This window comes from Pan paniscus, chromosome 15, assembly GCF_029289425.2.
Source record: "Pan paniscus chromosome 15, NHGRI_mPanPan1-v2.0_pri, whole genome shotgun sequence".
NCBI classification, from domain to species: Eukaryota; Metazoa; Chordata; class Mammalia; order Primates; family Hominidae; genus Pan; species Pan paniscus.
The window spans coordinates 77439560-77464576 of NC_073264.2; the positions used below are offsets into that span (position 1 = coordinate 77439560).

A 25017-nucleotide genomic window follows, 5' to 3' on the forward strand; every position below is an offset into this window, starting at 1 on the left:
GCTGGACACAGAACAATTCAAAACAGCCCTTGCCCTCGAGAAGTTTGCTACCTTCCTAGAGAGACAGGACATATGCCTGCGAATGTCTGTACATCCAGAAAAATGTCAGCAAGCTGAAGGGGTTTGAGAAACACTTGCATGGCTGCCCAAGAGACTCAAAGTGACTGTTGCCAAGGCCCCAACCTACCAGGATGGCAGAAGCCACTAGTGTCTGTAACTTCACAATGAGGGACTGAGTCACTCCCCAGTTTTCAGATTTGGCACTTTGTTTATTTTCAAACCAGAATATCCTAAGCCAAGCAAATCAATATTCTGTATCCCAGAGCCTGAAGCCCTCTGATGAGCCAGGAACAATGACAGCTGTATCGAGGCACTTTAGGGGGTGATTGTTGAGGGAGAGAGACCGGGTCAGGCATGACTCCCCACAAGGCTGATGGCCTCTACCTGATGCCACCATGGGCCACCTGGACACAGCTTGATGGACTAGCAGGACGCAGCTTCTCCCTCTGCCCTGTCCCTCGGCAGGAATCAACAGGCAGTACATCAGTGACATGAGGCTTTGGCAGTGCTGAGTGAGGCTGGCAGGTGAGGTGCAGGGGCCCTGGGCACACCTGCCTGCTGTCTGCCTTGCCTCTGCCAGCTGAATACACCTTTGTCATCTTGACTGGTAACCATGGGTCTGTTCAGTCAGGTAGAGGATGGTGATGCTGAGACCACAGGTTGGGGGTAGATGTCATTGCGGCCGGTGAGCTTTGCACCTGTGCATGACCTCAGTATTCCCCCAACCCTGGCCACTGTGGGGCTGGAGTGAGAAAAAGAACCTGGATGAAGGAGCACACCATCCCCATGAATGGAAAAGAATTAAAGTTAATATCATTAGAGTGGTTTCCTAGGGCAGCTATACCAAAGTACCACACACTGAGTGGCTTAAAAATAAACAAATGTATTGTCTCACTGTTCTGAAGGTTAGAAGTCCAAGATCAAGGTATGGGCAGTGCCATGCCCCCTATAAAACCCTGGGGAGGATTCTTCCTACATCTTCCTCACTTATGGTGGTTGCTGGCAGTCACTGGTGTTCCTGGCTTGGAGCTGCAGCACTTCAGTCTCCTCTGTTGTAACATGTCTGTGTCATCCCCACGTCTTCTCCTCTTCTGATAGGGCCACTGGTTGCATTGGGTTAGGGCTTGCCCTGCTCCAGTATGGCCTCATCTTAACTTGACATCTGCAATGACCATATTTCTAAATAAGGTCACATTCTTAGGTACTGGGGGTGAGGACTTCAGCATATCTTTTCGAGGGATGCAATTCAACCCATAACAGCCATCAGTATACCACCTTCTGGGTGAAGGTGAAGGAATATTATCTCATGTATGCCACCATATGCAAAAAGCTTGTTTTCCTTTCTGTTCAGAGCATATGACCTCTTCTCACCTCTTCTCATAAACCAACAAGAAACAAGGACTGGGTGAATGTCAGTGGGGGACTCTCTATAGCTGATGAAGAGTATAAACTTCCCTGGGTGCAGTGGTTCATGCCTGTAGTCACAGCTACTTGGGTGGCTGAGGCGGGAGGATCACTGGGGCCCAGGAGTTCAAGGCTGCAGGGAACTATGATGGCACTACTGCACTCCAGCCTGGGAGACAGAGCGAGACCCAGTCTCTAAAAAAAAAAAAAAAAAAAAAAAAGCAAACTCCAAGAAAGCAAGTGAACAGGTTTTTAAGTGTCGTATTCGCTGTTGAGTCAGAGTGCCTGGCACAGAGTAGATTTGTTGAATGAATGGATAAGTGAATATGGTGGTTGGAGCTCCACAGGCTGGAGTGAACCGTGTGACTCAGGAAAACCACTTACCCTCCTTTACCCGCCTGACTTTTTTCGTGTGTAAAATGAGAATCAGAACAAGTACACGTAATTTACACATCATTGGGAGTATTGCATAAGAACCTATGTAAATGCCTTAACTCAGTTCCCAGCATGCAGTAAGTGTTCAGTACATGTTAATTAAATCAGAACCTGTTGGCGGCCACTGAGCAGTCTTTGAGGTTTGGGGCAGCTGCAGTGATGCCAGCCTAGCAAGTGGGAACGTAGCTACTCAACTCTTCTGCAGGAAAGGGTTGAGCTACCTTAACCAGGGAGCTGCTAGTGAGAAAGTGATCAAGCCTCAAGTGGACCTGGGAGACTAGATTACTAGAGAAGTATTATTACAGGGCACCGGTTGGGGGCACAGGCCCTGGAGCCAGACCCTGGGCCTTCAAATCCCAGGTTTAGCCCCAGCCAGATGTGGGACCTCTGGCGCAGGGAAGCTCAAGTTTCTCTGACTATAAAGTGGAGACAATAATAACATCTGGCTTTCTGGTGAGGATTGGATAACAGTGCCTGGCACATGGTGAGTATTGTGTAAGTTTGATATCACTAGTGAAAGTTTTCTATGTCCTCGGCCCCGGTTGCTCTGAGCTAGCTGATTGGAAAGCCCTAACCCTCGAACTCCGGGCTTTCTGGAAACGCGGGCTCTCGCCCCTCTTTCCCTCCGCCCCCCCACGCACACAGGCGAGCACCGTCCGCCCTTCCTAGCTCCCACCGCACGCCCCTCGCTGAGCGCTCCGCACACTCTGAGATCCAGCGCGCCCTCTGGTGGCACACGGCCCCGAATCGCCGCGCTCCTGAGGGCCGCGCGCAGGGTCGCCGGGTAGGCACAGGCACGTCCCGTGGCCACGGACCATTGCGCTCTGAGGCACCCTAGACCTTGGCTTTCTCTCTCTCCATTGCTCCTGTGAGAAAAGCTGCCTCGCTCTGCGGCCTCTCTCACGAGCGTGCCATTGTCCCGGAGGGCCCGGGAGTTGAAACAGCCCCTGGATAGAGCTGGGAAGAGGGCAGCACCCCCTTATCTTGGTGAGGTTTCAGGGCTTGCCCTCCTGGTTCTAACCTCAAAGGAGGGAGTTTAGCTAGGAGACAGCTGTTTTTACAGTCCCCAACCCCACCACTTTTTTCTCTGATGTGCTGTTGAAACCGATGGGCAGCTGAAAGGCCCTCATCTCTGCAAATCCGCCTGACTTAAGGTTCACCCTGTATGTCTTGGGTTCGCCAGCCATTACCATCCCCTAAGACTCGGGGATTACAGTTCCCGCCCTGCCTGCCTCTGTGTGGGTTTATTTAGACCTTCCAGCCCCATCACTTCATCATCATCATCATTTATGAATCGCTAAGCATGTGCCAGGCACTGTTCTAAGTGCTTTGTGCATATAACTCATTTTATCTGGACAAGAGAAGAAACTATAAGTACAGGAGAGCCTATGAGGAAACTGAGGCACAGAGCGATTAGTGACTTGTCCAAGATCACAGATTGTAAGGGCTGGGTGTGGTGGCTCATGCCTGTAATCCCAGCACTTCAGGAGGCCAAGGCAGGAGGATCGCTTGAGCCCAGGGGTTTGAGACCAGCCTGGGCAACATAGTGAGACGCTATGTCTCACTATGTTAGTTACAAAAAAAAATTAAAAATTAGCCAGATGTGGTGGTGTGTACTTGTGGTCCAGCTACTCAGGAGGCTGAACCCGGAGGATCACGAGCCCAGGAAGTTGAGGCTGCAGTCAGCTATGGTGGAGCCACAGAACTCCAGCCTGGGCAACAGAGCGAGACCCTGTCTCAAAATAAAAATAAAGAAAAGAAAAGAAAACTAAAAGGTCACACATTGCAGGGGTTTGAAACCTAGCAGCCTGACTCCAAGCCTATGTCAGCCCCGCTGGGTCCTGCTGCCTCCCTGCTGAGCTTCGTGTGGCTGGTCCTGCTCCCTTGCTTTGCATCCACAAACCCTGACCTCTCCATCTGGAATGCCCTTCCTCACCCCCGGGAAATCTGCTTGGCCAACTCCTCTATGAGCCCTTCCTTGGCCCCCAGGGTCCTCTACCCGCCCCCCGCCCCCCACCACACTTCCACCCTCACCTCTCCATGTGCCTGTCATTAGTGTTACTTGCTTGCCCCTACCACTGGGCTGTGGGGCTGCTGACAGCAGAGGCTGTTTTCTGTTCATATTTGCTCTCTCCACTGCCTAGTACGATGCCAGGGACATGACAAGTGCTCCTGCAATGAAGCCAGGCTCACATAGCAGCAGCCTTTTTCCAGGGACCTATCTCACCATTGCACTCTGAAGGGGGAGGACAAGTGCATTAGTCCCATTTTACAGATGTAAAGGCTGAGGTCCTGGGGGTGAGGGATTCATCCAACATTGTGACCCAAATGGGAGACACTCTTACCACAGTCCCTTGTTCTGTGCTCAGTGTCTTAGGCCAAAGGCTTCTGAGGGACCAGAATAAGGTGAGGGGCTGACCCACAAGAACCCATGGGGTCTCGGGGGTGGAAGAGTGTGCCTCATTTGTGTAGGTAGGTCCTGGGCTTTTTTTTTTTTTTTTTTTGGAAATGAGTTTTGCTCTTGTTGCCCAGGCTGGAGTGCAATGGCTCGATCTCAGCTCACTGCAACCTCCACCACCTGGGTTCAAGAGATTCTCCTGCCTCAGCCTCCTGAGTAGCTGGAATTATAGGCATCCACCACCACGCCCGGCTAATTTTTTGTATTTTTAGTAGAGATGAACGTTCACCATGTTGGCCAGGCTGGTCTCGAACTCCTGACCTCAGGTGATCCACCCACCTCAGCCTCCCAGATTGCTGGGATTACAGGCGTGAGCCACCATGCCCGGCCGGTCCTGGGCTTTATCTGCACGGGCCAAGGAGGAGAGAATTTGAAATCCGTGTTTGTTTTATTCTCTAGGGTCTCCCCTGGAAAGATGTCACCCTTTGGGTATACCTTCCTCCTCGGATGGGTCTTTTCCAGGCAGCCTTCCTTGCAGTCTGAAGCCGGGGCCAGGTGGCCAGAGGTGGTAGAGACCCAAGTAGGGCTCAGAGAAGTTAAGGACAAAGATAGGGACAGCTACCAGGGCTGGGGATGCTGCTCTATAGGGCAGCTTGGGACCCGAAATACTGAGTTTGTGTGTGTTAAGGACCCTGGCAGACTTTTACCACACCCTTCTCCCTTTCACCACTCATGTTTCCCTCACTCCCCACTGCCCATCCACGTGGTTCCCAACTTTCAAGACTCAGCCCAAGCCTCACCACTCTCTCTTGGGCCCAAGTCACTTGTTTCGTCTGCCACGTCCCCACAGTACTCCATCCAAGCCACGTCACTGAGCACTCTAGCTTGTATCAATGTGGATCATTTGCAAGACTTTCCCAGGCCAGTCATTTCTCCTGCTCTAATGGACACCACTTAAAAAGAAAAATCAGATATTCTGTCCTGTCTGTGTCCCCCTCACTGGCCAGTACAATGCTGGGCAGTAATAAATGCTCAAGGGTGGCCAAGCTGCCTAACTTCTCTGAGCCTCAGTTTTCTTCTCTGTAAAGTGGGGATAATATATGTATATGTGAGACTGTATACATCAGAGCAGCCAGCACAGGGTCCAACACATAGGAGGGAATCATTCGATGTTAGTTCCCCATCTTCCTCATCAACACTTTCCTGCTGCGCCCTCAGCCTCCTGCTCCAATCAGAAAATGAGGCATGGTGAATAGTATCCTCTCTCACCCCACCCTGGCCCCAGGTGTCTGGTGTGCAGAGGATCAGATGACCCTCTTCTGCAATCCCTTCCCCCAACCTTGAGGGGCTGCAGGGGACTCTCAGGGCTCCAGCCAAGTGGAGGTTGGAACTTGCTTCTTCCTTGCAATGCCCAGAGGGAGCCATAGGGAGCTGGAGGTAGAAGTTGAAGGAGTGGCTGTCATTGACATGACCTGCTCCACAGCCCTTTCTCATCCTCACCACAAATGGATCGGTGAATGAATGGGTGGAAGAGTCAGAGAAGGGGCTAGGGTTTCTCTCTGGGCATTTTCTGGGTTCATGAGTGATGGTGCAGAGGGCACAGGCTGACCCTCCTTACCCTTTCTCTGCCTGGCTGTGTCTACAGCAAAGCATTGACTCCTACATTGTGGTGCAGGGAGGAGCAGGTTTATGGGATGTGCTTGTCTCAGTGTTTTCTCCTATGAACCCATTTCATCTCACAATCACTCTAGGAGGCTGGTACTCTCTCTCTCCCATTTTACAGATAAGGAGACTGTGACAGAGACTTGCTCAGATTATACGACTACCCCAGAGACTCTAGCCCCAAAGCCTGTGCTCTATGTTATCCTGACTCTAGGATGACAGAGTGAACATTGTCATTGAAACCCACAGTCTGATTCCTTCTAGCCCCAGCCTGCCCTTCTGGCCCATGGCCATGTGGCCCCACCAACCTCACGTGACCCCACTGACCTCACATGGCCCCATGTGTGCGCCCTCTTTTTAGACCTCCCCACTCTGTGCTAACTCCAGACTCATCCTATCCTCTTGGTGCTGCCTGCCTTTCAAGGGGAGGGGGCAGGTCCCTTAGGAAATGGAGAACAAGCAATGCATGAATAAATAATCACTCCTGTCCAGCCCCATCAGCACATGGTCCTGCAATTGTTCTGGGAGGCTGGATTCTCCTGTGGGTTTTAACTCACTCTTATTCTCTTGTCCAACTTTATGCTCCCTCACTGCCTGTCCCCCATGATTTCCATCTCTCCTGAGGAGGGAAAGGGGCCTTGTTGGGCCTTTGATGGCCACTAGGAGCTCCTCTGAGGATCCTCAGGGAAGGTTGACTCTCTCCCTGAACCCCCTCTCCTCCACATGCACCCCCTGGGGGAGGGTGTGGGCTCCTGCTGATGCCCCTGCCAAGCTATAGCCCAGCTAATGGAGGATAATCTACTAGTATTCGCCACTCCTCCCCAATGAGGGATAATCTACTAGCATCCACCACTCCTGCCCAGTGCCACCAGAAGTATTTTTCTGGGTTCACGGGGCATGAGAGAGAAGAATCTATATCCAGAAATTTTAAGGTGCAAGGAGGAGCTCAGAAATGCACAAAAGTATTACCCAAGATGGGATCCACATTTTTTACAAACAGTGCAAATAATAAAGAGCCCTAATAAAACATTCAGAGCCTTTGACTTAGTCATTTCTCCTCTGACAGCTGATTCTAAGGAAATAATTCCAGAGAAGAAAAAGGATGCATGAGACATGAGGAGGTTCATTGCAGAATAGAAGCAGCCTACATATGGGGGAATGATGGTTAATTGACACTTTGATATGATGGTACAATGTGGGGTCATTTTCTTTCTTTTATGTATGTATATAAGTGTTTATTTATAGAGATGGGAGTCTCGCTCCCTGCCTAGACTGGAGAGCAGAGGCATGATCACAGCTCACTGTGGCCTTGATCTCCTGGACTCAAATGATTCTTCTGCCTCAGTCTTCCAAGTAGCTAGTACTATGGCATGCACCACCATGCTTGGCCAAATTTTACAAACATCTTTTAGAGCTGGGGATCTTGCTACATTGCCCAGGTCGGTCTCAAATGCCTGGTCTCAGGTGATCCTCTCACCTTGGCCTCCCGAGTAGCTGGGATTACAGGTATGAGCCACACATTAAGCTGGGGTCGTTTTAAATAGTGTTTATGAAAATTATGTAACAACATGGAACAGGGACATTCTAACAGGATAAAATACAAAACTACATAAAATATATGTGCAGAAGGGAATGAGCAACACTGAAATAATTTTGGTGTAAGTGAGGTGACTAGGATAGTAACTTTCTTTAAAATAAATTGCCTGTTTGAAATATTCCTGCAATTAAAAAAAAAAAATTGCAGGCTGGGCACGGTGGCTCTCGCCTGTAATCCCAGCACTTTGGAAGGCTGAGGCGGGCAGATCACATGAGGTCAGGAGTTCAAGACCAGCCTGGCCAACGTGGCAAAACCCCGTCTCTACTAAAAATACAAAAATTATCCAGGCGTGGTGGCGGGCGCCTGTAATCCCAGCTACTCGGGAGGCTGAGGCAGGAGAATCGCTTGAACCTGGGAGGTGGAGGTTTCAGTGAGCCAAGATTGCGCCACTGCACTCCAGCCTGGGATACGGAGCAAGACTCTGTCTCAAAAAAAAAAAAAAAAAAAAAAAAAGAAAGAAAGAAAGAAAGAAAGAAAAGAAAAGAAAAGAAAAAGAAAAAAATGGCAATGGATGGGGCAGGGGTGGGATTAGGAGGAAGCATGAGCTGGGGTGCTGCAGAGTTTGATTTTCTCATCGGCGTGCTGGGTACATAGATATGTTCATTTAATGAAAATTCAGTTAACTGTATGCTTAGGATATGCGAACACTTTTGTATGTATACTGTACTTCAATAAAAAGTTGACAAAAGAAAAAATAAGAAAAAAGTAAGACATGGTGATCACCTTGCGTTCACTAAAACACACTGTGAACTGCAATCTGCACCATCTATGGCTAATAGATTTCCCTTCTAAAATGTTTTCTTGTTAAAAATTAGTAATGACTGTTTTTAAAAGCCCTGTTTTCTGAGATTGTTTGAAGCTGAAGATATGGATAGTAAGAAGACAGACTTAAGAGCTTAAAACATGTAGAATCTGTAAAACTTCTAAATTAGTGGCTCCCATGCTTGAGAATCTTCTCCATGACTTGAGCGCTTGTGAACACACAGATTGCTGGTCCCCACCCGGCAAGTCTGTGGTGGGACCCGAGAATATGCATTTCTAATACTTTCCCAGGTGATACTGGCGCTGCTGGCTTTGTGGAACCCACATTGAGAACCACTGCCCTGAAATAACCTTCTAGAATACCAAGCATGTTGGTAGGGGAAGACCATTGCTGAGAAACATCGCCATATGTTCTTCCTTCTGCAAAACCGAAGCTGGTGTTAAGTTTCGATAATAATAATTCCAACATCCAGAGGACATCAGTTCCTATGATCATCTGGCACTATGATCTGTGCAGAATGAATTGATTTTAACTGACCCTACTGATGTCTTCCAAAAACTCTAGCTGAAGCTGGTATTGCTGTCGTCAGGTATGAAAAGGACATAGAGAGAAACCCATTCAAGGGTGAGGAAATGCACAAATTAGAACTATTGGCATTATATCTTTAAACACAAGTGACTGCCTTTTATAGGGGTGAAAAAACAATAAATAACATTTATTGAACAATTACTCTATGCCAGGCACTATGCTGAGAACTTTTATCTGCCTTGTCTCATTTCATTCGCAGAAGCACCCTATTAGGTCAGTCCTATCAGTATCCCCATTGCCCAGAGAGTTGAGTAGAGTAGCTCCCCAGAAGCCCACAGCCGATACATGGGGGAGTCAGGGTTGAAGCCCAGGTCCAGAGCCAGTGCTCTTGCCCAGACAGACCCCAATGGGTACACAGTAACCTCCTCTTGGAACCACCTGAGGAAGTGGCCCACAGGGAGGAGGCAGAATCCCAGGGCTGTTGGAATGGGCAGGCCAGGGAAAGCAGAGGGCTTGTGGGAAGGGTTCGTGCAGGAGGCAGTCTTCTCGGAAGGTAAGCATGAGAAGGGAGGAAGAGGAAACAAAGTGAAGGAAAACACCCAGGAGGCAAGGCGATGTGACTCGTATTTGCTGGGACTCTTGGGAGTGAAAGAAAAGCAACTGACACAGCAGAAGCCCCAAAGGCTCACGTATCTGTTATGTCTGGGCAGATCCTGTCTTCAGGTATGGTTGGATCCAGGATCATCAGGACTCCACCTCTCCTTATTTTCTGACTTCTGTAAAGGGGCATAATAGGAAAAGAAAAGAAATAAGGCTAAAGTCAGGTTGCCAGGGTCTAGTTTTCAATTGCCCAAGTGCTCTGATGCCTCTCAGTGGGATGCCTGTGCCAGGGACTTCTCTTCCTCCCTCTCTGAGTGAGCATGGCAGGTGGAGAGTGCCTGCTGGTTGCCTGTGTCCCCAGTGCACTGTCACATTGCCCTGCTCTGAGTCCAGCGTGTTGTATGTAGGCTGATAATCCCATCCTGTGTGGGCACATCCTGGTACAGCCATGCACCTTTCTAGGGTTCCTAGTGGAACCACTGGATTTCCTCCCTCTCCATGAACTCCAAGATACTTGGGTCTCTGGAGCAGAGCAGGGATCTGGTTAGTTGTAGACAGGTGAACTGGAAGGAGAGGGAGAGGGAGAGAGAGAGACAGAGAGAGACAGAGACAGACAGACAGCATATGAAGAGGCCAACTTTGCTGTAGCAGGCTAGAACCCATGAAATCAAGTGGGCAAGAGAGAGCACTGGGCAAGTATGCAAACCTTCAACACCTAGTGGCCCTACCGCCAGTAGAACATGACCCTGAGAATACCCTGGACACTGACCAACAGACTTCTCCCCCCTTTCCCATGAGCAGAGGTGGCAATGTAGGAGAGAGGCTCCCTCTCTCTTTAAGCATGTGTTGTTATATTTGTTGGGGCAGATATAACCCCAAGTCCATTGCCTTGCAGACTGCTTTATCAGAGGGCTCCCTCCATTAGCTAGCACTGAATGTAACAAGACTTAACAGTTGATAGATAAAGAGGCCTGTTGCTCTGCCCTACTGCTCCAAGTCTGCACACACCTGTCTACCTTTCTGGGTTGTTCCATCCTTAGCTCCAATGACATAGATTGACCTTACTCATTTCCCCCCGGCCAGACAGAGAGGAGGGATTATTCTGCCTCTGACTGTGAGCTAACAAGATCCATGAGACAATATTCAGGCAGGGCTTTGAAATGGCAAGACATCTTATACTCATGCACCTAACACATGGCTTCCACCCTGGTTGGAGGTACTTCTACCTGGTGCCTCCTGCAGGTGTTGGACAGGGAGCTTTCTCACATTGCTGGTGGTAGAATCATGAAAGAATACATTTGAGAAGCTGCCCCTGTGTTCATTATATTGAGACCATCCTACATTGGAGATGGTCCCAGCACATCGAGATGACTCGGCTGCCCAGTGGCCTGGCAGGTGGAGTCTATGACTCACGTGCTTATCCACCTGGACTGTTGATGCCATTCAAGGTGGCTGCCTTGAGACGTCCCTTATGATGGGAGGCTGGGGTGTAAAGGGGACCCCAAGGTAGTCAGCTCCCCTCTGCCACAGCAGTGAGGTGAGGTGAGCTCAATTGTGAGAGATTAAATAGCCATTATCTCTCCATTACCTCCAAAGTTTCCTTTAGAGCAGAAAAAGCTAGTGTTTGGATTGTTACATATTGATGACTCTTCCTCCAAGACTAAGAAATCGAAGTAGTATACATACTTCTGAGAGTTATCGGCAACACCTGGTGTTACTGAAAAATGTGTAGGAGAAGGGAAGATTTCCAAGGCTGGAGTAAGTCTCAGAGGCTGAAGGAATGGCTGTTCTTTTTACACCTGTTGAAGGACTCAAGTAACAGTGGGGTGTTCTTTTGAACTGTGAAACTCCATGTCTGAATCACAGTGAAGACTCAAAACCAACCCATGGGCATCTCTCATGGATGGTCCTAACTATGTGGCCTTAGCCCTGACATTGTTGGGGACTCTATGGCTCACCATGATGGATCAGGCATTGGGTTATGTGGTTGGGGAACTCCAGGGAAGGTGGACACAGCATGACTGGGCTCTCAGGTGCCGTGCTGCAGTCACATTTGGGAAGATATGTTTGGTCCTATAGGCTCTGGGGATGAGATGGAGCAGAGAGGGCAGCTTGGGAATAGGAGCCTTATGAGCTGTCACAGTAACAAGGTCAGCCACGGGTTAATGCCTCAGCTGTGCTCTGCCCTGAGTCTGGGGCTGAGTCTTACCAAATCTGAGCACAGTGTGGGTGCTGGATAGTTACAGGGAAGAAGATGACTGTGAGAGACAGGCTCCCCTTCTCCAGAGTTAAGGTCAGGACTTCCACTTGGGAAAAGAGTGGGTGTAACTAGTGTCTGTTGAATGTCTGCTACGTGCTAGGCACGGTGCAAAGTGCTTTCTTTACACACACTACCCTGCAGCAAGCCATTTTAGAGACTGTGGAAACATGGGCAGCGAGGTCACAGATTGTCTCAGGGTCACATTGCTAATGAAGGGCACAGCAAGGATTCGAGCTTGGGTCTGCCATACTCCAAAGCCAGTGCTCTTATTTGCCAACATCAACATCCCTAACAACCGGCTTCATACCTGATTTGAAATCCATCAGTGTATCATGATGCTGTTTGAGTTCCACCAAGCCATTCTACCCATGAGGATGAGTTTGGTCCTGGCTTGCAAGGTTGCTGCAAGACCTGCCAGCCTCATCCTGGTAGCAAAGGACACCGAACAGGAAACAAGGGTGTTTGGGCAGTTGCTAACTTTTAACTATGGCCTCCTTTGACACAGCACCAGAGCCTCCAGAGGGGATGTTATTCTAGGCATGGGTCTGATTTGTAGTCGTGACACTTCTTTATTCATTTGATTCCTTTAGAGAACAACTGATTCTAGAGATGCTGTTTTGATTTCCAACACATGCTCCGGGGAGACCTAGGAGTGCCACAAAGATGTTTCCTGGGCTTCCTGGGGGTGGGGGTGAAGGACTGAGTGGGAATGGGGTGATCCCTTCTTCCCGCTTGCCTACCCCAGAGCAGCTAGGTTTTTTCTTGCTTTCTATAGCAAGTTTCTATGTACAGTTTCAACTGAAGAATGACTACTCGGGGCTCTTTTTTAAAGTTTGAAAGCCATTGCTTTAAGATGATGCTTTTGAGACCCATTAGGCAAAAACATTTCTGTTTGTGGGTGAGTCACTCTCCCACAGAAGCCAAGTGCCTGGTCATTTGCGGAGTTGTTGAGGAACTAAGTCTCCATAAAGACTCATCCTCTACCCTATCCTTTGATGGTGAGAGCAAGAAGTGCATCTCCTTGGTTGAATGGCTGGGTTGAGAATCCAAGGAATGAGAGGAATTGTGCATTGGTTGATGTTGGAAGAAACGAAAATAAAACCACCTATTTGGTCTCATTATGGCCTTTCAAACTGGAAGAGGAAGGAATATGGTGTAACAAGCCCTCTTTATTTTGCTAAGGAATTTATTTTACCTCCAAAGGGGACCTCCTAATTTCTTGGGTGTGTTTGCAGAAATCCTTCAAGTGCACCTAGCTGGCTTCAGAACTGCTGCCCATTTGGACCTGCTCCAACCAAGCGAATTGGTCCTCATGGGGAAATTTTGCTTGGCAGTGGACGGTCTTCCTTTTCGTCACCTCCTCCTTCTTCTTCCGGCTGCCCTTCATCTTCTCCAAGTCATAGAAAGTTAAAATGGACCCTTTGGCATCATTCCATAAAATCAATTGGTTTCTTCCCCAATGTTATATTCCTTTTCTCATTTTCTCCATTCAGCACTGAGAGCACACCTCATTCCAATTGGAAAGAACTTTTCTATTGGGAATGGACACATCTTTCTAAATACATGGACAGTGAGGAGAGGGCTGGCCCACACTGGCCTCCCAAAAGGAGTTGTTCCTAAAGTCCTCTTATCCATCAATTGGTTGGACCTACGCACATATTTCCCCAGTTATCTACTGTGCTTAGGTTTCCAGGCCTACTCACAAACGCCCTTTCTTTAGTGACAGCATGCTGCACTGGGATGGACTCTGTTGAAGTAACGTAGTAGAATTGACAGAGAGGACAGATTTGGGGTGAGCTAGACTTGGGTTCTAATCCCAGACTGTTTTCTGGCCTTGAGAATCTTACCCCCAGAGCTTCAATTTTCTCCTCAGTAAATAAAAGGAGAGTGATGACACCCAGCTCAGATGAGAGGTGGGCTTGACTTCCCTGAAATGGGACTAAGTGGCAGAGCACAGCCAGGTTCCCAGCACAGAGTAGGTGTGCAGCAACTGCCAGCTTCCTCTCTGCCTCCTGCTGCCCCTGGTCATTGAGTCTGAGATTGATGCTCTAGTTGGCTTACTCCACAGGTACAGTGAAGAAGGGGCCGAAAGTGAAAATGCTATGGTTTTTACAGTGATTGCCCAAAAGAGAGGAACCAACCATATGATTGAATAAGAAATAGAGTTTCTGTCTTTATTGCTGGTATTTGATAAAAGGCAGCATGATTTGATTAGAGAAAGGTAGAGTAGATGGGCAAATGATGAGGATGCTGAGGGGGCTTCTGGACACTTTCAGGGGTTTGGTGATGGTTACTACTGATCTGTTTGGGGATGCATTCTCTTAAAAATGTCCTAAGGGGCCAGGTGCAGTGGCTCACGCCTGTAATCCCAGCACTTTGGGAGGCCGAGGTGGGTGGATCACCTGAGATCAGGAGTTCAAGACCAGCTTGGCCAACATGGTGAAAACCCATCTCTACTAAAAGAAATGCAAAAATTAGCAAGGTGTGGTGGTGCATGCCTGTAATCCCAGTTACTTGGGAGGCTGAGATGGGAAAATTGCTTGAACCTGGGAGGCAGAGGGTGCAGTGAGGTGAGATCACACCACTGCACTCCATCCTGGGCAACAGAGCGAGATCCTGTCTCAAAAAAAAAAAAAATGCCCTAAGGACATGTGGACAGTTGCCTTTTTCTGTTTCTCAGAATCACCAACCCAACTAGGGGGCAGGAAGAGACAAAGAATAACTGGGGAAAAGGAAGGGTAGCAGGACATGGCTGGGAGGGACCTCAAGCATGTGACACCTAGATTGGATCATTTTGAGCAACTGCCCTTCTCTATACAACAAAATTATTCTTGGTAACAATCATGTAGTAATAATAATCGTGAACTTTCCTGATCTGTCGATTAATTTAAAAACAAACCATAAGCTGTTCGGAACGAAGAATACATTTCTATTTTAAAGGTATTATTTAAATTCATTGAAATTTGTTATGTATGAACTAATATGTGATCCTACCAAGAATTACATCTCATAGTTCGGGATTTGTTTCATTGTTCTCAATTTTAAATGCAAATAAAAATGCCAAGTGGTCACAGAATAACCAGAGTGAAGTAACTTGAGTTCTTTGTTTTTAGAATCACTGTGCTAAGACTGGCATGGTGGCTCACGCCTATCATCCCAGCACTGTGGGAGGCCTAGGCAGGTGGATTACTTGAGTCCAGGAGTTCAAGGCCAGCCTTGGCAACAAAGTGAGACCCTTGTCTCTATAAAAAAATTTTTAAAAAGTAGTTGGATGTGCTGGTGCACACCTGTGGTCCTAGCTACACGTGAGGCTGAGGTGGGAAGATCACTTGAGCCCAGGAGATTAAGGCTCCAGAGAGATGTGTTCACGCCACTGCACACTAGCCTGGGTGACAGAACAAGACCCTGTCTCCAAAACAAACAAACAAACAAACAAGCCCCCCACTGAATCTATTGTTTGAACGCAGGGGTATGTAGTACTTCAGGGGCTGAGACACAAAGTGTGCCTAAGCGAGCTTGAACCATTCTGAACCATTAGGAATTTACTCTGGAAACATTTGTGTAGTGTGTGTGTGTCTGACTTTTTAACTTCCAGGTGGAATGCAATTTGTATTAAATAATAGGTAACAAAAACTTGCTAATTTGAAGCTTACATATATTATTAAGACTCAACAGCAACTGCAAAAATTGTTTAGAACTTAGACCAACAAAAGATTTTCTTGGAGAGGAGTATTTTATCATTGACATCATTTCGACTAGCTGGAGCAAGATGATAATTAAAAACACTCTGACTTTTAGTCAGTGTAAGTCTTGCTTTTCCATTCTGTACAGAAAATGCCTCCCTTATTGCTCGCTGACATCCGGTCTCCTTCCACCACCCTGCACACGGTACACCTCAAGGTGTAGCAGTCTATTGGTTGCCAACTCAAGAGCCATTCCTGCCTCTGCTTACAACAGAAGTGGATTTGCTTGTTATTAAATGCCAGCGTTCTCAGAAAAGGCAAGCCTCTCCCCTACCTTCAGGGAGTGATCGTATTTTAAACCAGTCATGGTGGACTATTTCTCCTTTGACAGTGATTGGTTTGGGGGTGAACACGTGACTGGATTCTGGCCAATAGGAAGTGAGGATAAGTTGCTGGGGTGGGGAAGAGAAGCTCCTGTAAAAGATTTTCCTTCACATTAAATTCAAATCAAAACACAGAAATAAACAAAAAAACAAACTAAAGAAATAAGGAGTGACATATCCCTCAACACGAACACACAAATACATTCACCTCTTTCCTGGATTTGGACACAGCTGGGTGAGGAAGTAGGATGCTCAGGCCCACCAAAACCGGCCTTCAACAATGGGAGAACAAGTTGAAGGTGAAAGCCAGTATGTTAAGGACGGCAGAAGAAAAAAATGAAACTACCTGCCTCTGGAAAATTTGCTGTGTGATATAATAGACTCTTACCCTTTAAGCTACCGTCACTTGACCCTCCCATTGCTTGAAGACAAAAGCAACTTAGAGCTATTGTTGGATGTGTGTGCACGTGGAGGGGAGATGGTCGCCCCGGGAAGTAGCAGACTCCTTGTGGAGAAAACCAGGGCAAAGAAAGAGCACAATATGTACTTGGCCTCTCAGGTGTGGTGGGAGGAGAGCAAGCCAGTGGAGAAGGGATACTGGGCCAGATGGTTCTACCGCTTGGCTTTAGGTGACACCATTAACCTGAACATCCTGGCAGCTGAACCGGAACTAGAGTGTTGAAGTAGGTGGGTGGGTGGATGGTGCAGGGCAGGGCCTGTGTGGGGCTCTGCAAAACAGTGAGTCTGTAACTGGGTGCTGACTACAGATAGTCATCCATCAATCACTGTACTCACTGTGTGCCCCCTTCCTAACCAAAGAGGGGGTTCGTAAATAATACAAGAATTAAATGGAAAGAAAGTCAGTGACCCTAAGCGATTTGCGGACTGGCTGTTTGACTCAGCCCTGGTCGTCTAGAAAACAGAGCCCTGGGGCGAGCATTAAGTTACTGGTACTTCATTTGGGAGTTGCAAGCCCAGGGAATGGAGGTGGTGGCAAAAGGGAAGTAAGGGGAGGGGAGATGCCAGGCAGTGAGACATGATGATGTGTGCTGTGCTGGCCACCACTGCATCCAGCCTCAGAGGCTTAGCAGGTTGCATGCATTTTCTGGAAGGCTTATAAAGAAAAAAAAAAAATTGACTGGGCACAGTAGTGGCTCATGCCTGTAATCCCAGTATTTTGGGAGGCCAAGGTGGTAGGATCACTCGAGCACAGGAGTTCAAGACTACCCTGGCCAACATAGTGAGACCCTGTCTCTACAAAAAATTTTAAAAAATTAGCTGGATGTGGTGGCACACACCTGTAGTCCCAGCTCTCCAGGAGGCTAAGGCAGGAGGATCGTTTGAGCCTGGGAAGTCAAGGCTGCAGTGAGCCATGATCGTGCTACTGCACTCCAGCCTGGGTGACAGGGGGCGATCCTGTCTCAAAAAAAAAAAAAAAAAAAAAAAATCACGCCATGAAGCAGTACACAGACTGGGAGAAAGAAGGAGAAATTTGGGGAGCTGCCCTCCTGAACTTCTGGGTGCCATCATCTGGCTTCTCAGCAAGCCAGATCTTAGGCACTGGGAGTAGAGGTGAGATTTCACCTGAGAGGGAAGCTGACTAAGAGAGACAAAATAAGAAGGCAGTCCAGGGAACCCGAGCCAACAGCCTGTGTGTGGTACAGGGTCGGCCCCTAAGTGTTTGCCCTTCCATGGGCAGAGACAACCCATCCCTCCTTGTCCCATGTTCCTCCCCCTCCTTGTGGTGCTCAGACACCCTGCAGAAGGCCTTTGTCCCCCTCCACCTTTCTTCAAGTCCTTTCCACAACACCCTTCCAGTTTGCTTTTTTTTTGAGATGGAGTCTCGCTCTGTCACCCAGGCTGGAGTGCAGTGGTGCTATCTCAGCTCACTGAAGTCCCCTCCTCCTGGGTTCAAGCGATTCTCCTGCTTCAGCCTCCTCAGTAGCTGGGACTGCAGGTGCGTGACACCATGCCCGGCTAATTTTTCCTTTTTTTTTTTTTTTTTTTTTTGTATTTTTAGTAGAGACGGGGTTTCACCGTGTTAACCAGGATCGTCTCAATCTCCTGACCTTGTGATCTGCCCTCCTCAGCCTCCCAAAGTGCTGGGATTACAGGCATGAGCCACTGAGCCCGGCCCCAGTATGCTTTCAAAGCAAGTGCCTCAGAGGTGAGTGTAAAACGCCCTCTGTGGCTTCAGGAAGGGAGAGTAAAGAGGAATTATTACTGCTCCCTGCTCTGCTGGGCTTGGTAGAATTACCCCAATGCAGTGTTTATTATGCCATGAAGCTGGATGCCCATGTTTAATGTGCTATCGGTTCTGACCCCAGGTGTCTCTCTGCATCACTGCTCTCCAACCAGCGATCCTACAGTCTGTGGCTCAGCTGAGGGTCATTGCTGACAAGTGTATTACTGGTGTTTATCCATATTAAATCTTGTAGCGGTGACTGCCTTTTACCCATTTTTCTAAACTCTCTGATTCCTCTGTAGTTTCCCTTCCTGCTTTGTCTTGTCCTTCTTGGAAAGGCAAACCCTCCCAAGTCAGGAATTCTATTGAAACTTGGTGTTCCCAGTTGTTTATGAAGAATAAAGATGTTATGGATGGCCATGCTATGAAGCTCGAGCCTTCATGTAGAATTGTACTGACCCATTCATAATTACATCATTCAGAGTGGTGGGGAGTTCACCAATGGGACTGTTTTAATTACAGTATACATCTGTGAAGGTAATGGTCAGCCAGCACTTTTCTCGTGTAAAAACACAGTTAAAAGCTGTCATCTTGGCTGGTCGTGGTGGCTCACGCCTGTAATCCCAGCACTCTGGGAGGCCGAGGTGGGTGGATCACCTGAGGTAAGGAGTTTGAGACCAGCCTGACCAACATGGTGAAGTCCCGTCTCTACTAAAAATACAAAAATCAGCTGGGTGCGGTGGTGCGTCCCTGTAATCCCAGCTACTCAGGAGGCTGAGGCAGGAGAATCGCTTGAACCAGGGAGTCAGAGGTTGCAGTGAGCTGAGATGGTGCCACTGTACTCCAGCCTGGCAACATCTCAAAAAAAAAGAAAAAAAAAAGCTGTCATCTTAACCATGTTTTCTATAGGTCTACACTTTAGAAAACACTGATCTTTGATTTTTTTCTTTTCTTTGAGGTTTTTTTTTTTTTTTTTTTTTTTTTTGAGACAAGATCTAGCTCTGTCACCTAGGCTGGAGTGCAGTGGCATGATCTTGGCTCACTGCAACCTTTGCCTCCCAGGCTCAAGCAATTCTCCTGCTAAGCCTCCCGAGTAGCTGGGACTACAGGCACACACCACAGTGTGTGGCCAATTTTTGTATTTTCTGTAAAGACAAGGTCTCACCATGTTGCCCAGGCTGGTCTCAAACTCCTGAGCTCAGGTGATCCACCTGCTTCGGCCTCCCAAAATGCTGGGATTATAGGCACGAGCCACCATGCCTGGCCTCAATGTTTGATTTTTCCTAAAACCTGGAAGCATTTGCTGGTTTTTTTTCTCTCCACAAAACATTTTACTAGAACAAAAATAAAATGCATTTTATTCCAAAAAATAATTGGGTACAATGAAGTTCTACCTTAATTGAGCCATTAGGAAATAAAAACACCTTTGAATGTCCCCAATGTTGAATTTTCTGTCATTCATACTAGGGAGACAGGCTCTGTCAACATGTTTCTTTGTTTGCACTTAACAACAATACAAGTGTGTGTGCTGCTTTAGAATTAATTTTCCGAAAGTTTCCCATATTTTGTGGTTTCTCTAAAATAGTTATCTTTTAGAATAGACATGCAAATGGAGGCATAATCTGTGAGTTTGCAAAGAAACTGTTTATTCTTTCTGTGGCCATTGCTGACCATGGGATTTTTGCAGTTAAAACTATCATCAGCCAAGGAGAACTTTTTCTTCTACCAGTGATGAGACCCTAGAAACAAATTGCTTGCATTACTATTTGTAATCAACTATGTATGCTCAAATTGTTGCCAAAGCCAGGCATGGTGGCTCACGCCTGTAATCCCAGCACTTTGGGAGGCTAAGGATGGATTACCTGAGGTCAGGAGTTCGAGACCAGCCTGGGCAACATGGCAAAACGCCATCCCTGCTAAAAAAAAAAAAAACACAAAAGTTAGCCAGGTGTGGTGGTGGGCACCTGTAATCCCAGCTACTTGGGAGGCTGAGGCAGGAGAATTACTTGAACTCGGGAGATGGAGGTTGCAGTGAACTGAGATCACACCATTGTACTCCAGTCTGGGCGACAAGAGTGAAACTCTGTCTCGAAAAAAAAAAAATTGTTGCCAAAGTCACAAGAAACTAAACGATAATGTAATATGTGACACGGACAAAAATAAGGTCAAGTTTCTTTGTTATAAGAAAAAACTCCACAATCCACTGTAATGGAAAATATTTAATGAGACAGATCATTCATTCAGTCAATAGCTAATTGTTCAATGCCTCTTAGCTACCAGGTACTATCGAGGTATGGTATTCTTTCTCTCCCCCTGATCTCCCTTCTCCTCCTTCATTTTCTCTTTGTGCTTCTCCTACTCCTCTTTTTCTCCCTTAGAAATTTGGCAAGGGATAAAGCTATTACAGTCATAATGTGCTCCTATTCTCCTGGTAGTTGGTAGGAAAAAAAAAGATTTTTGTTTCTATGGGGAGACAAATCTCACTTTCCTCATCCTCCAACCTGCCTGCTCACTGCAGCTACCATCTTGTATAGGGCCTACAGGAAGAAAGAATCTATGGTAAAGAGAGAACTTTAATATATTAATCAGCTGTGGTGGTGAGAATGGATCTTGAGGCTCAGAAAAAAGAAAAACTAATGGAGCTTTGAAATATCTGGAAGTTATTCCAAGACCCCTGGTAGGGATTTCAGATAACGAAATGGATGACGTCAGTGGTGGGAGGGCACCCAAGCATTTATCCACTCAAGATGCCCCCTTCATATTTTATCCTTGGTGTCGTGGCAGCAGTGCTAATAGGACATGAGCCTTCTTGCCCCAATAATGGCCCATTACGGCTTCAGGAAAAGCCATCATGTTTCCGCAGCATTTATCTGTCAGCAGGAGACTATTATGAGAGCACAAACTCGCATTGTATTAGCGTTATCAGTTAATTATGATCCTTGGGACCAGTGCCAGCCAATGGGCTAGCAGTCTGCTGACCATCACTCAGGGATATAACTCCACACCCCCAAATTCAAGCATGTAAGAAGACAGCAGGTCCGCAGAGACGTGTGGTCAGGGACATTTCCCCTGGCCGGGAGCCCATGGAGCACTGTCCTCAGAGATGCGCAGGTTAGGCTCACTGTCTAGGCCAGGCCCACCTTAGTCATTGTGGACTGGCAATGGAAGCCCTTCCTGGACACACCTGCCCCAGCCCTCACCCTGGGGTGGAAGAGAAATGAGCTTGGCTTGCAACTCACACCATTCCACGGAGGCATCCTCCCCTTCCTGGGCTGGTGGTAAGAAGTGGCTACATACTGTGGGTGTTTCTGAAGGTATCATTCCCACCTGGAAGCTTGGCTTCAGGAAAATGGGGATGGGTGAGGGACAGGGATGGCATAAACAAACAGTTAGCATTCCTACACTCACTGGATTTAGAGAGCATGTGGCAGATTCTCCCAAAATGCCTGTTGGGTCTTGTCTTTTAGTGAGGAAGCCGTCAAGTCCTCTACTCTCCTGGGGACCAAGCTGGCTCCACCAGCTTCTGCTAAGTTGCCTGGCTTGAAAGGTGGAGGAAGTATCCTCCTATTGTTGGTCCTAGGGGAGCATATGGCAGGGAGGGGATTTGAGGACCTAAGAGACACTGCTTGCTGCTGCCTCATTTGTGCAAAAATGGCTGGTGTCTGGGGAGGCTGCCTCAAGAGAGGGAAGATACTACCAAGACTGGATTCCATTAAGAGTGGAGATTTTCACCCGACCTCTGGCAAGAGTTGCTGTGCTGGGTTAGCCTGCATATATCATGACAAGACTGCTCTAGTGACCCCTGAGATCTGGGCCTTGGAGTAGGATGGCATACCCTGAGGACTTAGGCAGGCTGGGGTGGGAAAGGGCGGGTGGTTAGTGGGAACCTGTGTTTGTCTAGATCTCTGACATACTCAGTGCTTTTTGTACCCAGGGAAATAGAGGCATAGGGGACAGAGTGGGCTAGGCTGTGTGTGAAAATTTTTCCTAATTATCTGCCACATGGAGCATTGCTTACTGTAGGACAGCAGCCTATGACATCGGCATCCACAAACCAGTGCTTCCTTTTTCCCTCCCAGGAAACCACTGGGGGAAGGATGAGGACACAGAAGCCTGTGTCCCCTCTGTCCACCAGGTAAAGAGTGTGTGGAGCATGTTGTATTGGACAGTTCTTGTTTGTCATCATTTTTCTTAGGGAAGAGCTCAAACTCAGGGAGGGAGGGAGTAGGAAAAGCAGAGTGGCGGGTCATGGTGGCTCATGCCTATAATTCCAGCACTTTGGGAGGCCAACGCAGGCAGATCACAAGAGGCAAAGAGTTCTAGACCAGCCTGGGCAATATGGTGAAACTCCATCTCTACTAAAAATACAAAAACTAGCCAGGTGTGCTGGTGGGTGCCTGTAGTCCCACCTACTCGGGAGGCTGAGGTGAGAGGATGGCTTGAGCCCAGGAAACAGAGGTTGCAATGAGCTGAGATCATGCCACTGCACTCTAGCCTGGGCGACAGAGCTGGACCCTGTCTCAAAAAGAAAGAAAAGAAAAGAAAAGAAAAGAAAAACTTGTCTTTTAAGATTTAGGAATTGAATAAGTAGAAATTCAGTGACCACAGATGGAATGCTTTGCCAGATATTCTCTGTGTGACCTTGGTTAGGTCACTTCACCACATAGAGAAATTTACAAATTTCCTTTGTCAAATCTGATGATGGTTCTAAATGGTTCTCTGAGTCCCTCCTAGCCATAAGGTGCTGTGAATGTAATGAATATCAATTTAAAGGCATTTGTCACAAAAACAACGTGAGCTGCTGTCATCTTACATCCTCCACATTTACTGCATCTAATACTTTTTGTCCACTTTCCTTCTGGCTGACTTGCCTACCTGGGGGTACTAGTACTGGGGTGGAGGGTAGTGAAGGGGTGGCTTAGAGTTCTTGCTGAGCGTGGATTACAAACAGCCCCTCCTCTAGGTGAGCAGTAAAATAAATCATGATTGGTTGACTGCATTTTAGGACTGAAGAAAGCCAAGAACCCTGCCCACCCCACTCCACCCCTGTACAGCCTCCGTTTTCTGGAGAAGAGATGACTTTGGCAAGGTCACACGGAGGAGTCAGGACCCGATCCGAGTCCTTTACTGTCCCACACTGCTGCCTCTCCAGCCAGAGGCATGGAGCCTAACCCTGGCTTTGGGAAGGAATCCATCCTCCGTGAGTTGGCTGAGGGCAGAATGGGAAAAATGTGGGCCCCATGCACAGTGTGGGACCCAGGCAAGTTTGTCTGGAGAATCACAGGAGGATCCTGGCCCTGCCAAGTTGGATCATGCCACTAGGGTGTCCCGGCGGCTGGCCCTCATCTCTCCTCTTGCAGAGTCAGAAAGGAAATGAGAAAGAACTTGGCCCCAGGGCTGTGTGAGAGGAGGCTCAGGCAGAGGAAGGCTGAGAAGGCCTAGCTCTCTAGGAGTTCATTCCCGCCTGGAGGACAATCAGCTAGTGCCCAGAGATAAGGCTCCGGGTCACCTTCATGCCTAGACCTTAGAGGCAGAGAATAATAGTAGGCAAGCATTAGCCTAGTGTTTTAACCAATGCAGACCCCACTTTCTCCTCATTTGCTCCCAGTGGCTTTGAATCCATTGCTCTGGGCTGTGACGTGGTCTTTCTTTTCAGGCCATGAAGAGGACCTTATTTCTACCAAGTGTGCCTTGTTTCCAATTAAAAACGGTGCACCCACACAGAGTAAGAAGCCAAGGGGCCCCAGACAACCCATCAGTGCCTCACCTTCTTCCTGGGCAGCGGCCTGTCATTCAGCAGGCTGTGGCACCCCACTCCAAACTCCTACAGGTTAACCATTCATTCAGCAAAATCTTCATCAAGCAACTGTTATGTATCAGGCAACTTTAGATGCTAGAGATTCTCTGGTGAACAAAAAGAGACATGGTCCCTACTCCCATGGAGCTTACAGTCTAGTGAGGGAAGGGTGGAGGAGGGAATTATCACCATGCCAGTACACAGACAATTGCAAACTGTGATAAACTACCCGAAGCAAAGGAACCATAGAAGATTCTGGCACTATATGGAAGGTGGGGCCTTCTAGGTGGCAGATGTAAAGACTGGGGCCCAGAGGGAAAGCAGCAGGGGCTGTGGAGAGGAGCAGACGGACCTGCAGGAACCTGTCATAGGATGCCTTCCTTGGAGGCCAAGGACTGGGGCCTTTTTCCTAACTGCAACAACGGGACATTGGATGTGCATTTTACGAATCGCTCCCTGGCTGCTGTGTGCCTGGAGAATGGATTTCAGCAGGGCAGAAAGGATGCCGAAAAACCAGTCACTGAGGTCTTGGTGAGAGATGATGGTCATATAGAAGCCAGGCTCAAGGGAAGCATCTCTGCACCCCTCTTTCTGTCTCTGATGAAGTACCTATGTGATTTTTAAAAATCGGGGGCTGCTGGGGGGCTACTGACAGAGGAGACATCTTCATTCATCTCTCTGTGAGATGCCTTCCTGAGACTTGCGCCCAGAGAATCCCACTCGTTCTTCCACTTCAGCACGTATGAAAAATCTCAGCTCTGTTTCCCAACCTGCACGAGCACATTTATCCAAGTCAAAAATCATCTGCGATCCTTCTGCCCACTCTCCCAGCCCCTGCCCAGGCGGCTGGCCCCTCCTGGGGTTTCTCACAACCCTCCCTGCCTTTATTCCTGAAGTGCTTGAACATTGCCTGCAGTTACACTCCATTTAGACATTATTTTGATGATAAAATTATGTCTTCCCCCCTACTGCTCATTGTCTTCTGCAGAATATAGGAGAATAAGGTGGTGGTCTCTCCTGAGGGCTTTTCCCCCCTTTTAAATAATTCTATACCTACCCCCCTCCCCACACTCATTTGAATCATCAAATTGATTATTATCCCTGTGGCTGGTGCATCTCAAAAGGTGAAAAACCCAGAAGCAGGGCTGGGGCATGACTTACAGCTCATTTTGGTACAGTGGCATCCCATAATATTCGGGTTCACTGAGGGAGCAGCGGACGGCGATGCAGGTGCGTTTGTAGCTGGGGATTCAGGTGTGTAT

The 25017-nt window shown here is 48.0% G+C and overlaps 1 protein-coding gene across 1 annotated transcript in view; it reads left to right on the forward strand.

Annotated features, from left to right (window-relative positions):
* ESRRB (estrogen related receptor beta) overlaps positions 1-25017 on the forward strand; it is a 191979-nt gene that overhangs the window by 40358 nt on the left and 126604 nt on the right. The window lies entirely within an intron of this gene.